Here is a 15,771-nt window from a genome sequence, read left to right on the forward strand (position 1 = left end):
CCCAATTAATTCCTCATTGTTGTAATGGAAATCTTTAAAAACATTATGGTTATAGCGCTATATAAGTTTTCAGCATTATTATTATTATTGATATTGTTATTATTATTATTATTATTATTATTATTATTATTATTATTATTATTGTTATTGTTGTTATTATTATTATTATTATTATTATTGTTATTGTTATTATTATTATTATTATTATTATTATTATTATTATTATTATTATTATTATTATTATTATTATTATTAACATGACGCAAAATATTGTCCATTACAACAATATTAAACTAGGCCGATTTCAGGTGGTTCGGATGTCAGACCTGTATATATGTATACGTCAGGTAAGGAACAAAACACATAACACAGAAACTTTTGGGATCAAAAAACTAGTTCAGTCGACACATTAAAAATGAAAAAAAAAAAAAAGAAATAAGAAAAGGAAGAAAATAAAAAAGCAAATTTTAAGAGTAGATCTCATAAGTGCCATTCTATCACCCCTGAAAACTACGTATGTTTCCTGTTCCAAGTGGGCAGGTCTGTGCTAACTATAGATACAACCCGGCTGATGTCACTCGGGTCTTTGTTATTGTTTTTTTGCCATCCACGTTTATGAGTAATTTTCACTAAATTGTATTAACCAGACTATAAACGTTTAAGGTTACACCATAGTTTTGTGTGTTAGTTATAATTCTGAGTGGCAATGTTGTGAGTTTCCTAGCCAAGTGCATACTGTGGCAAAAAACAACAACAAAGACCTGAGTTGTTGTTTTTCAGGGTTTTACGGCGCTTGCAACACATTTAGGTTATATCAGCGCCTGTAAAAAAGGAAGAAAATGAGATAGTACAAAGTTCTAGAATTAGAATTAAAGCACCCAAGAAAAAGTAAGACATAGGGGAACTTGGAACAAATAGGGATCAGGTGTAGAATCCAAGAGCATACTACCAATGTACTTAGTCTGGGATCACCTATAAGTCTCACCCGGACACAAACACAAAATCCAACAAAGAGGAATACACTCAAATGCTTATATTATACATTCAAAATAACAAACATACTAATACATAACAGAGAGATGATATACAAGGAAAAAAATATTATCTCCCAAAACAATAACTATACATTTGACTGTTTCCCTCCCAGTTAGGACGCCTGCCCAGGACAAAACCAAGTAATCTTATTTCAAGACGGAGACAGAAAGCATGTTGGAAAACAGATATAAAGGGATAGAGGAAGCAGTATGTACCCCCCTGCCTACTTTGGGAGGCCAGGAACCCGATCCAAAAAGACTTGAGTGACGCCTTTATTCCATCAATACGTTGCTAAGCGGATGTGACGTCACCCTGTGATACGAACTTAATAGGAGAACGGATTTGTCAGTTTCTATAAGCCACCCAAACCTGATGCAACCCTATGAAGGGTTTCTTTTATTACATGGAATGTCTCAACGACGGACTGGCGTGGACAAAACACTTTCTTACCATTATAGAAGGAACGAAATTAACGTCACTCAGCTCTTTGTTATTGTTTTATAGACAGCCATTTTGTGATAATATGTTACACTAAATCGTATCAGAGGTTCAAGGGTAACACGAAAGTTTGTGTTGTGGACTGGCTGACCATTGCGTTTACCTAAACGCATAGCATAGAAAGAACAAAATTAACGCCGACCGAATACTTCTCTGCAGTAGATCTGTTTTACAAAAAAAAAAATGTACTGATGATTTCATTGGGTATTTTTTTTTTTTGCTATAGGCTGAAGAAGGGTTTTGAGCTCGAAACGTTCCATGTGTGATGTTTTGTTCCTTTTTTTCTTTTAAAGCTGTAATTTTCATTATTTATTTATTACCTCTTACAGTTTAGGACTTCTGGCAGCTCAACTCTTTCCTACCCAAATATTTTCAATGTTTTTACCAACATGTCATGCCTTCCTAACACTAAGATTGATTCATTCAAACTCAAAACCTAATAGAACGCTAAACAAAATTTTGTTCTGCAAAATAAAATTTAAGTTCATTTAAACTCTATAGATAGTATGCGCTTCGCTAATAAGCTAACAACATTCCATCCGGAAGTATAACGGACCAACACACAAAACTATGTGTAACCATGAACTTTTATAGTCTGGTTAATACAGTTTAGTGAGAACAACTCACAAACGCGGATGGCAAAAACAATAACAAAGGCCTGGGTGACGTCATCTTCGTTCTATCTATAACAAAGATTTTGTGATGTGCATAAAAATTCGGTATAAGAATAATGTTCACTTTATCGTAACGATTGTGACTATTTTCCTATAGTTGGTATGGAGAGGGTTAATATCCTTTTATATAAATTGGCTTTTTTATAGCGGCGGTTTGGGTCTAATTATTAGAAAAATCCATAAAAAAATTGATTTTGAGATTTTGGTGGAAAACAATATTTTATTATCTTAGAAATAATACTATTCAAGTCCAACTTCTCACAATAAAATGGCACGTAAAAACACGGTCGGAAAGGGTACATGTAAACAAAAAACAAAACAAACAAAAAAACAAAAACAAAAACAAAAAAAAAAAAAACAACAAACAAACAAAAACAAACAAACAAACTTGAGCTTTTATAAAGCGCAATATCCATTAAACGTGCTCAAAGCGCTTTACAAGGACCAACAGCAACACTTAACATTTAGAACGAGACATGACGCCTTTTAGGCGATATTACAATTATCGGACAAAGACATAGCTGTTAACGGCCAGGTACTCATCTTACACCTGAGTACGGTGAGAGAATGTGAGTAAAGAGTCTTTTCAAGGGACTCAACTATGCGCCTAGCGAGGCTCGAACCCAGGACCATCCGATTCAAAAGCGAGTGTCATACTACTAGGCCACATCGCCGCACAGGTAGTAAGAAAAGTGTGAAAAACGGAAACTATTTTGCTATTTTCTCAATATACGTATATGTCAGTTTTCTAGGGGTATGGGATACTGTGTCAAATATTTCTCAGAATCTGTTCCATGAAATTGGTTGAAAATTTCCACAGTTATCACAGAGATAATGTATTATGTCACCATAGGGATATTATTTTTGATAGGGTGTGTGTGTATTTTGACTTATATTTAATCGTCACATTTGTAACGACACCATACACATTTCTTACCCAGATTTATTTTGTACATCACAAACTTTAAGAATTGTCTTTGTTTAATTAATAAGAACATAACGTTGTTTTGTAGAGAGCTTGTTTGAGTTTAAAAAATCAATATTTTTCTGCTGGGGAAGCTTCCCATTTTGGGAAAATACTGAAAATGATCGGTAAGGAGAGAGTTAATATATATTTAAAAATTTTAACATCAATTTTGTCATAACATTTTGATTCGCAATTTTATGTTTTACCACAAATTCCATTAGCTAAAGCTGTAAAATCTCTCTATAGTGACGCACTATGCTGCAATGTTGATAAGAAGGAAGAATAATAAAGGTTATTCCTTCAGTTTTTGTTGAACGTATGCCACAAGATTGTTATAATTTTGTTATGCCAGACCCCCAGTTTAGGTCACAAAACGGGTATTAACATATATAATTTATATTTTTTTTTTCACTAAAAATGATTTATACCCTAAAATCTTGATACAAAATGATTACAACCGCCCAATATACGTAATTAATATTTTTTTAGAAAATCCCAAACCGCCCCTTAACCCTCTCCTTACCAACTATAGGAAAATCGTCACATTCGTTACGCTATACGATACAGCCAACCTCTTTCTCATTCAAAGTTCTTTTGTACATCATAAAATTTAAAGAAAATGAACGGTATGTTGTAAAGCACATCTTGATAAAGAAATTATATATCGCAAGAACTTACTGCTATTGTGTTTGAGTGATAACAAATACATTTTTGTGTTAGTTGGGTGTGTGTGAAGTTTTGGGGGAAATCCTGAAAATAGCTGGTAAGGAAAGAGTTAAATGACCCCAAAAATAAAGACAAGAAAGAAAAAGGTACTGAGATGTCATTGTCCGTGTAGAAACATAGAATGAAATTGGATCAACATTCGGTGTGAAAGATTGCTTCCTGGATTATAAAGTCATTGGGAAGGGGGGGGGGGGTATGTCAACAACAATGGAATTGGGAGGAAGCGGAAGTAGTTTGTAATCTAATATGGGGTCGATGTATTTTCCGTTAAAAGGGGCACATGACCTCTTCGTTTTCTCAGGATGTATGGTTGTAGTGAGTGGGTGTGGATGTGTGTGTGTGTGTGGGGGGGGGGGGTGCAGTGTGTGTGTGGGTTGGTTTGTGTTTTTGGGTGAGTGTGTGCGGTGCATAGATAACACAGGACAGTAGTCTGTGGTGCGGTGTGTGTGTGTGTGTGTGTGTGTGTGTATGTATGTGCGTGTGTATGGGTGTGTGAGTGGGTGTGCGGGTGTGTGGATAGATGTGCGGGTTTGTGTTTTTGGGAAAGTGTGTGCGGGGGGTGGTTGTTTGTGTGTTGCGGGGGTGAGGGCGTGTGTGTGTGAGAGAGAGGGGGGGGGGGTGAGTGTGAGAGTACAAGTGACCTTCTAGTTATCAAAAAAAGATTCAAACCTCAGCCCCTCATTATTCAGACGTAGAGAATGAATGCGTTTTTAGCCTAGTTCACTCCCTTTAAATTGTAGCATAATCATGATAGCGCAATATCCTCTAAACGTGCTCACAAAGCTTTACAAGTGGTTCCTAACCAAGAACAACACTTAACACGTAAGACGAGACATGACGCCTTTTAGGCGATACACATTTTTTTTCCGACAGAGACAATGCTGTTTACAGCAAGGTACTCATTTTACACCCGAATGCGGTGTGATAATGTAGGGAAAAAAGCCTTTTCCAATAATTACGCCGCTTAGAGTCGGATTCGAACCCAGTACCTTCCAATCTGAAGGCGAGTGCCATACCACTAGACCACATATTCCCCCACAGGTAATCCAAGAAACAGTCAGGCGTCTGATGCCAAGGGGGACAATCCATGTTGTCCAGATTATCCAAATTGGGAGTTAAAAACCTTGCCCGAGGATTAAACAAAAACCATCTTGGTGACGTCATGAACAGATCTGATGTCGGTGGACGGATAGACTTTCTGTCTGAAACGATTCCTGATCTGTCGTTCGTCACGCTTTCAGGATAATGGGTAGGAATCTTCCATGATCTTCTTGTTCTTTTCTCCTCTCTGACCCCCCCCCCCCCCCCTCCCATCCCCCACGCTTCCCCCTTCCTCCTCCCGACCCCATTTCACCAATGCTGTTTGATCTGTTTGTTTATAAGAGAACATGCGTTGCAAACTTTATCAATTTTGGCACCAAATATTATATATATATTATATATATATATATATATATATATATTATATATATATATATATATATATATATATATGATTATTTAAAACATTATATTGTTCAAACATTAAACTTTCAATTTTTTCACGTTATAGCATTAAAAATGTCTAAGTATGATTTTAGGCATGAGGTGGACGGAGAAAGTCAGAAATGAAGATCTTTGGAAAGTAGACAAGCAACAACCTATTGGTATACACATCAGAAAGGGAAAGAGGGGATGGATAGACCATGCTCTTAAAAATCTGTCCACAACATCACAAGACAGTCTATGACGTGGGATTCCCAAGGAGGAAGAAGGCCAGGGAGGCTATGAAACAGTTGGCGAAGAAATAATTAAAAAATAATTGAGCTTTATATAGTGCAATATCCACTATACGTGATCAAAGCGCTTCACAAGGGGCCCCTGGTCAACAGCAACATTTAACATTTAGGACGGGACATGACGTCTGTTATGCGATATTACAACTTTCGGACAAAGACAACGCTGTGAACGGCCATGTACTCATTTTACACCTGAGTACGGTGAGAGAATGTGAGTAAAGAGCCTTTTCCAAGGATTCAACTATGCGCCGAGCGCGAGACTCGAACCCAGGACCTTCCGATCCGAAAGCGAGTGTCATACCACAAGACCATATAGCCGCACGAAACATGTGGAGGAAGCAAGGAGAGGCGGTTACACATGGAAGTAGGTGGAGAAGAAGAAATCCCAAGGAAGAGTCAAATGGCAAAGCTTCAATGATGGCCTGTGGTCCGACTGGGGTTGAGGGCTTAACTACCGTACTCTGCATGGAAAAATGGAAAACATATTTTAAAAAAATTGTTTTCCACGTTAACTTGTGTATTGTTGTGCTGACGAAGGGGTTGTACCCGAAACGTCCATTGTCTGTTTTGTTCCCATACGAAGCCTCTCCATTTTCACTCTTTCGTTAGTATTTTCACGATCACCGGCTTCAGGCAGCCCCTACCGTTTTCTACTTTTCTGCATGGAAAACCACTTATGTAAAAATTTGACCAGATAACTCGTCCTTCAAATATCGATCGATTTAAATGACTCCAATCTTGGCAAAAACTCTCAAACCCGGGACTTCGCCGAATTGTTATTTAATTAACCTTTTGAAGGTAAATCGATGATGATTAAAGCTACAACTAGTGAATACAAATTTCATCACCTAACAATTACGAATTTATTTAAAATCTTCAAGTTGGCAGGTCTGCAGAGTGGAGGCGGCATTGACAACTTGGCAATTCCAAAGGCGGAAGTTCAAGAATCGGTTTACACAGCTTAACTCACTCAACCCCAACACCGACTAGTTTACCCGGGGTTACTTTTACCAAACGCCTATTTATTATTATATTTTTCTGAGACAAAGTATAGATAGGCGTTGTATCAAAGCCAATGTTTTTAGTTTTTACACGTGAATGATAGTTGAATTATACTATCTATGTACATGCTAATTTTTAATACATTTTTTCCAGTTTTGAAAAGTTGCAAATTTCTCTGGATTGAGTGAGTTAAAGGGGTCTGTCCTTCACCGACATTTCTATATCTTATAAAACAATCGGAAAATCCCAAATTATAACCAAAAATCAACCACAGAGCATGTTCAATGAAAGGTCAGTAGAATCATGAAAAATAATAGAAATCTTGGTATCCGTGGAAACGCCTGTAAACAAGCGTCATCTTGGATTTACATGTAAAATTCAAATCCCTAAGGCTTTTTAATTTATCAATATAATATTATCACAAAAATTTGTCTTGAGAACAAGAATGACGAGTATTTTAAACAAAAAGAACCACATTTTCTTTTATTTCATTAATAGAAAATAAATGAACAGAGTTATCTTGTATTATCATATAGGTAGTATGCTCTTGGCTATGAAACTCACAACATTGTCATTCGGAAGTATAACGGGTCAACATACAAAACTATGTGTAACCATGAACGTTTATAGTCTGGATAATACAGTTAAGTGAGAATTACTCATAAACGTGTATGGTAAAAAAACAATAACAAAGACCCGAGTGACGTCAACTACAATCTATCTATAGGAAAATGACATATTTTTCCCACATAAATTTGTAAAAATATTTTGGTAGAAGTAATGTAAAATCTGCTTCCATTTCATGAATATAATTGGCTTGAAATAAGAGCACTGAAAGTTTGAAAATTTTATCTTTAAAAACGACTGAAGCCTCAGGAAATGATTAAATGTCAAGACATTAAAATCAAAATGGATTTTAGAACAGAACTGTCTTCATCTGCCCTTTATGACCATGTTATATATATATATATATATATATATATATATATATATATATATATATATATATATATATATATATATTACTTTGCAGTTTTATGATGTAGAAATAATTGGAAACTCAGGACAAATGATTAAACATAAAATTTTCGATAAATACGGTAAAAATGCTAAAAGTATCGATATTATTTTCCCATAAATTCTGACCCAGACAAAAATCCAGTCATTTACAAGTTGATCTAAAATATCTCATGACTTTATTATCATCCTCTTTGTTAAGGAAAATCTGTTATGTCATAGAAAGTTGTCATCAAATATGAAAGTCTGAGTAATATGTCATAACATTATCATTACCCCCCCCCCCCCTCGTTGTGATGGAAAATATTATGTTATATAATAGAAGGATGGTCCAAAAATAGTAAAGTATGAAACAAAAATCGGACAATAATATTCTTATGTCAAATTATTCTCACCGTGATATCAGGAAGAAACTACAAGATTTTCCCTCACAAGGAAATCGTGGGATGAGAATTATCTGGTTCTATCTCCAAATTTCTTCAAATTGAAAACAACAGCAACAGCGTCGGTTTATTTTCTGTTAATATCCGGATATGAACTAAAGCCACTTTTTGAACTAGTTGACTTTTGAGCTAGTCTCCCCATTTCATGGACAGAAAGTGTCAAGTTTGTTTCTGTTTTAAGGGCTTTACATTATAGATAGTATGCGCTTGGCTAAGAAGCTCATAGCATTGCCATCCGGAAGTAAAACGGACCAACACACAAAACTGTATGTATCCATGAACGTTTATAGTCAGGTGAATACAGTTCAGTGAGCATTACTCATAAACGCGGATGGCAAAAAACAATAGCAAAGACCTGAGTGATGTCATCTTCGAACTATCTATACGGCGCTTGCATCACATTGTTTGTTTGTTTTGTTTTTAAGTTTTTTACGGCGCTTCCAACACGTTTAGGTCATATCAGCGCCAGTAAAAAGGAAGAAAATGGGATAGTAAAAAGTTCTAGAATTACAATTAAATCACCCAAGAAAATGTAAGACAAAGGGGAATTGGTTCAAATAGGAATTATGTGTAGATTCCAAGAGCATACTATCAAAGTACTTATATTGAGATCACCTAAAATTCTCATCCCGTCACAAACACAAGACCCAACAAAGAGGAATACACTCAAATATAATATGTAAACAAAATAATACAATGCATGACAGAGAGATGGTTTACAAGACAAAAGATATCATTTACCAAAACTCTATACATTTGACTGTTTCCCTCCCAGTCAGGGTATCCAGCCAGGGCCAGGACAAAACCAAGATAAAGACAGAAAGCATATTGGAAAACAGATACAGGGGAACAGAAGACACAGTTGAGTGCCTCCCTGCCCACTATGGGAGGTCAGGAACCCCACCCAGAAATTATCGTGTCTTTGTTATACATAAAATGGAGACATAGACCATTCATTGTTTATAAAATAGGACGACAGCGATACGATAAACTATTTACACTAGTAGTCCTTCAGAGCCATTGGGCTCATAGACCCGGACAAAAGCAATTGCTCACTATCCTTTTGATAGGACGCTAGCTAGTCTATCCAAAGTACTTTCCGCCAAATCTAACAGACTCAGTTACGCATTCACTGCCGTGTGGACGGGTGGATGACAAGGGGGGGGGGGGGGGTTCCGAAATAAATCTGGACTGCACCAGGGATCGATCTTGACCCCTTTGCGTGTGAAGCGAGTGCTCTACCAACTGAGGCATCATCGGGACCCCGTGAAAACAGGAAGGGCGAGATATATGTAAAGAAAAAAAAAAGCAAAAACCGAAACCAGATTCCTTACGGGGAATAGATAGGAGTTTTGAAAGTCAAGCTGGATTCCATTACAGCATCTCACCGTTATCACGGTGGGCGGTCATTGGTGTTAATAACTGTGAACACATAATTTGTTATGATATATACTGTGCGCTTGGCTAAGAAACTCACAACATTGCCATCCGGAAGTATAGATAGTTTCCGCTTGTCTAAGAAGTTCACAACATTGCCATCCGGAAGTATAATGGACCAACACACAAAACTATGTGTAACCATGAACGCCTATAGTCTAGTTCATACAGTTTAGTGAGAATTATTTATAAACATGGATGGTAAAAAAACAATAACAAAGACCTGAGTGACGTCAGCTTTGTTGCATCTATAAGGAGAATGCGTTTCTTAGAGATCATGATGTCGCTTAGTTGTGTCCAATCCAATGAACACTAACATAGATGGAAAGCAATACTATTTAACATTCGTAACGTAACTTCCTTCCTAATGACGCATGGTAACTTAGTAACACTGGCTCTAAACTACCGGCACAATGGCGGACGCCTGTATGCAATATTTCTCCGGCGAGCATAAAAGTTTATCCAGAGGAAAAAAAAACACATAAATTTGATCAAGTTTTGACTTTTACACATTCTGATCACAAGACATATGAAAAGTTCTTGCCAGCATGAAGAATAAAATGTAATGATTTTCTTTGTTTAGAACCAAGATGGCCGCCGTTGCCGGGCGCCGTGACATCAGACTACTGAATCCAATTGCCATCACTCAGCTCTTTGTTATTATTTTTGTAGACAGCCATTTTTATGAATAGTTCTCACTAAATTCAATCAATCAGACTATAAACGTTCAAAATCACACATAGTTTTGTGTTTTGGTACGTTATATCCGGCTGGCGGAATGTTGTGAGTTATTTAGCTAAGCGCACAGCATCAATACAGAAAACACTATTATTATAAGGATGACACATTGGGAACACTTTTTTTAAAAAGTGTTCGATGGTTTCAATGAATGAACAAAACCATAGCCATCGTTAACATATTATAGCCTGACACAAGAACCCTATAGATAGAATGCGCTTGGCCAAGGAGTTCACAACATTGCCATCCGGAAGTATAACGGATCAACACACAAACTCTGTGTAACCATGAACTTTTATAGTCTGGTTAATACAGTTTAGTGAGAACAACTCACAAACGCGGATGGCAAAAACAATAACAAAGGCCTGAGTGACGTCATCTGCATACTATCTATAGGACTAGCAGTTTGACGTCATTTTTTAGGTTTGTGTAGCGTCTAGTGAGTTGTCGTTAGTAGAGCTCAGGGAAACAAGTTATTTCATTGGTTGAACTATCGAATGCAACTCACGATTTGTTTTCTTTTATGGCCAAAGACTGGCATTTTGGCGTCATTTTTTGGTCAGTGTCAGGTCATAACTTTACGATGGCTACGACAAAACTCACATAAACACACACTTCATAAAAACGGCCCATAGAGCGGGAAATTATCCCAGTTTCTCCCAAATAAACAAAACATTGAATGTTTTGTTTATTCATCATAACAACACCACTACCACATTATCTCATCCATCTGTACTGTTTAATTCATCCTGTTTTGTTGATAAAGGAGAAACCAGAAACGTTCATTTGATCTGTTTTTGTAATTAAATCGAAGCTTACACATTGTTATGTATTTCTTTGAGCTCCGAGCAGCAACATTTACATAAGTTTTTTTTTTTTTTTTTTTTTTGTGGAACGTTTGCCACAATATTGATATATTATTTCTATAGGCTAGACCCCACATCAGGTCACCAAACGGGGATTAACTCAGTCAACCCTAACACCGACTATATCCGTAGTTTACCCAGGGTTACTTTTATCTCATACCTATTTGTTACATTTTTCTGCGACAAATTATAGGCGTAGTATCAAAGCTAATGTATTTAGTTTTTACATGTTAATGATAGTAAAACTATCTATGTACATGCTCATTTTTAATACAGTTTTTCCAATTTTGAAAAGTAGCAAAACTCTTTAGGATTGAGTGATTTAATACAGATAATGTATCATTTTCACCAAAAAATGATTTTTTTAAACCCTTTAATGACGATACTGAATTATTAAATCCGCTCATTATACGTAATTAAATTTGTTTTTGAAAAGTCCCAACCCGCCCCTTTGACAGGGATAACAGGACGGTATGACGTCACGAATTCCGATTTCCACAGGCCATTGGATGCCATGGCTACATTAGGTCTACAGCCTAATAAAGATATCAATACATAATTACCTAGAATTTAAAAATCGATATATTCAGAAATTTAATGATGATTATAGATAATTCATAACGCTATTAATGCTATGTACTTTATTAAAATGCTCAAAACATCCGTCAGCCGGATAAAAGTGCCAACACATGATGACTATATGTAACCTTAAAAAAGTTTGAGAACTAATCACTGTTTGTTTTTAAGGGTTTTACGGCACTTGTAACACATTTAGGTCATATTATCAGCGCCAGTAAAAAGGAAGAAAATTGGATAATAAAAACATTCTAGATGTACGATTAAAAGGACTTGAGGAAAAAGTCAGACAAAGGGGAATGGTACAAATAGGGAATAGATGTAGATTCCAAGAGCCCCCTATCAATGTACTTAGTTTGATATTACCTAAAAGTCTCATCCAGACACCAGCACAAGATCCCACTAAGAGGAACACACTCAAATGTTTACAAATCATAGGTTAAGACTAAGAAAATAACAGTACAGAACACAGATATGACTTACGGGGGAAAATTACAACTACAACTCCAAAAACTATAACTATACATTCGACTGTTTCCCTCCCAGTCAAGGACTCCGACCAGGGTCAGGACAAAACCAAGTAATCTCATTCTTAGACGAAGACAGAAAGCAATTGAAAAACAGATACAATGAGAATAGAGGACACAGCAAGTACCTCCCTGCCACTATGGGAGGTCAGGAACCCCACCCAGGTCGGAGTCTTAGGACAGATCTCCGTTTTCTTCCTCGTCGTTCGTCGATCGTTGAAGGTTTGGAGCGTACCCGTTAACTTGCTAATGATATCATTATAGGCCGAAAGCAATTGAAAAACAGATACAGTGGGAATAGAAGACACAGCAAGTACCTCCCTGCCACTATGGAAGGTCAGGAACCCCACCCAGATACAGTGGGAATAGAAGACACAGCAAGTACCTCCCTGCCACTATGGGAGGTCAGGAACCCCACCCAGATACAGTGGGAATAGAAGACACAGCAAATACCTCCCTGCCACTATGGGAGGTCAGGAACCCCACCCATATACAGTGGGAATAGAAGACATAGCAAGTACCTCCCTTCCACTATGGGAGGTCAGGAACCCCACCCAGGGAAGTGGGAACATTCACACATTACTTTGACTAGCAAATGCATTCAAAACTGTTTGGCAAGTTTCTAAGAACTCAACGTCCATTATGTCGTGTCAGTGGCAGGACATTCCAGTCATTTAAACGATGGAAAATTGCTTGTCACCCAAGGAAAAACGCTTACGTGTCATGTGGAGGACAATCCTTTTCTAGAAACATCCCAACCCTCTGGAACAAACCCTCCAAAAGACACAATCCATTCTTCATAGGAAACTATGCTTTAAAAGCTTCTTTAGACTTTGTTATTTTCCAAATTGAAATGTTGATGCCCCTGTAAAACGCCCTGAGCACTTCCTTGTGATATGGTAGAGCGCTCAACAAAAATTATTATTATTATTATTATTATTATTATTATTATTATTATTATTATTATTATTATTATTATTATTATTATTATTATTATTATTATTATTATTATTATTATTATTATTAGTATTATTACTATCATTATCATCATTATCATCATCATCATCATCATTATAATCATTATCATCATCATTATCATTATCATCATCATTATCATTATCATTATCATCATCATCATCATCATCATCATCATCATCATCATCATATTATTATTATTATTATTATTATTATTATTATTATTATTATTATTATTATTATTATTATTATTATTATTATTATCATTATTATTATTATTATTATTATTATTATTATTATTATTATTATTATTATTATTATTATTATTATTATTATTATTATTATTATTATCATTATCATTATTATTATTATTATTATTATTATTATTATTATTATTATTATTATTAATAATAATATTATTATCATTATCATTATCATTATCATTATTATTATTATTATTATTATTATTATTATTATTATTATTATTATTATTATTATTATTATTATTATTATTATTATTATTATTATTATTATTACTATTATCGTAATTATTTATTGTTCGTGGGAAAAAAAGCTGTGTTTGTATATGTCTGTTCTTATAAATGGTTGTATGTATTGTTTGTTTGTTTGTTTGTTGTTGCTTTAGGTCTCTTCCAACACAATTGAGGTTATATGAGAGATCGCTGAAACAAAAAAACAAGCAATCTAACAAAAATAGTACAAATGTCAATCAAAATCATAACCTAAAGATATCATAAGCTAAATTATAAATAACCAAGAACAAACAGGCAGAGGATTTACAGGAAAAAAAATATGCCCTGTCAAAAATACAATCACAAACCAAAGAAACAGGATAGGCTAGTAAAGAGAAGAAGAAACGACATCACTATCGGATCGGATCGTACACCCATGCGAACATCATAGGTATATGCTCCCATCCAACCACCCGCTGTATGTATTGTGATGCATCGTATCTACGTGTATCGTATACCTATCTGATCGAGTTTTTACGTCTGGGTTATTTGTGTCATTTCTTAAAGATTGACTCAGGCGGAAAATGTATTCTCCCAAAAGGAAGCAGAAGTTGTGACGTCACACCTCCATCTCTTCCCGTTCCAAACTCATTGGAAGTATGTCACCAGTTCCCCGTGACAAGGCATGAACAAGGAAAAAGTTACATATATACTCATAATGTAGCAGAAGGTATAAGTAGATTCTTTTAATATTACGGGGTGCCAAATATCGGCAAGCAGTTCCTTGCACTCATCGATAAACACTTCCCGAAGAACCACCGTCTGCACAAAATCATCAACAGAAACAACGTCAAGATAAGCTACAGCTGTGCACAAAACATGAAACAGATCATCACCAACCACAACAGACAAATCATATCCGAACCCAACAACACCAATACAAATAAAGACAACTGTAGCTGCAGAAAGAAAGACAATTGCCCTCTTAAAGGAAACTGCCAAAAAAGCGCCATAGTCTACAAAGCCACCATAACCACTGATAACACCGCAGCACAATACATCCGCAGCACAGAACCCCCATTCAAAACACGATACAACAACCACAGAGCCTCCATAACACATGAAAGCAAAGCAAAAAGTACCAAATTAGCAATGCACTATTGGGAACAAATAAACACACAAAAAACACCAACAATAACCTGGGAGGTCGTCAAGCAAAGCAGCCCCTACAGATGCGGTGCTAGAAAATGCAATTTATGCCTGACAGAGAAACTGGAGATTTTACTACACAACCACAGAAACAATAGCACCTTAAACAAAAGATCTGAATTGATGACAATGTGCAGACACTCTAACAAATTCAAGCTCAAAACGCAAAAGGCCAAATAACCCTTCCACCCCCCCCCCCTTTCCTTCCCCCCTTCCCCCTCCCCTTCCCCCTCCCCCCCCCCCCCCCTCCTGACCCCATTATACCCCTCCTCCCCCTCTTCCCTCCCCCCCCCGCAACGACATTCCACTACAATATCACACACACATGTACACACAACACACAACACACCTACACGCATACACACACACACAGATACACACACACTCATAATATAAACATGAGAGCACATCACAATACACATCAAAACTAATCACCACTACACAACGAAACAACTTTAGTTTGGAGTTTTCTACGGACATTACAATGGATTACGCCGACTGAAGAAGTGTAAAAAACACAGAAACGAGTCGTCTCGGCCAAAAAAATGTGAGTGAAAATTTACATTATATAGTTATATATATATATATATATATATATATATATTATATATATATATATATATATATATATATATATATATATATATATATATATATATATATACTAGTAAAAAGCCCGCAATTTCGCGGGGAAAGAACTATTTTCATTCGATTCTGTACTCACCATCATTTAATGAGGGCAGATTAGTAAACAACGTTGTCTGTGTAATTTGGTATATCTTCGGTTGATTTTTCTGTGGCCCAACATGAAGTGTAAGCCACTATAGCCT

Source organism: Berghia stephanieae, chromosome 11 (assembly GCF_034508935.2).
Source record: "Berghia stephanieae isolate SIO BIC M18660-M18661 chromosome 11, UCSD_Bste_1.3, whole genome shotgun sequence".
Lineage (NCBI taxonomy): Eukaryota > Metazoa > Mollusca > Gastropoda > Nudibranchia > Aeolidiidae > Berghia > Berghia stephanieae.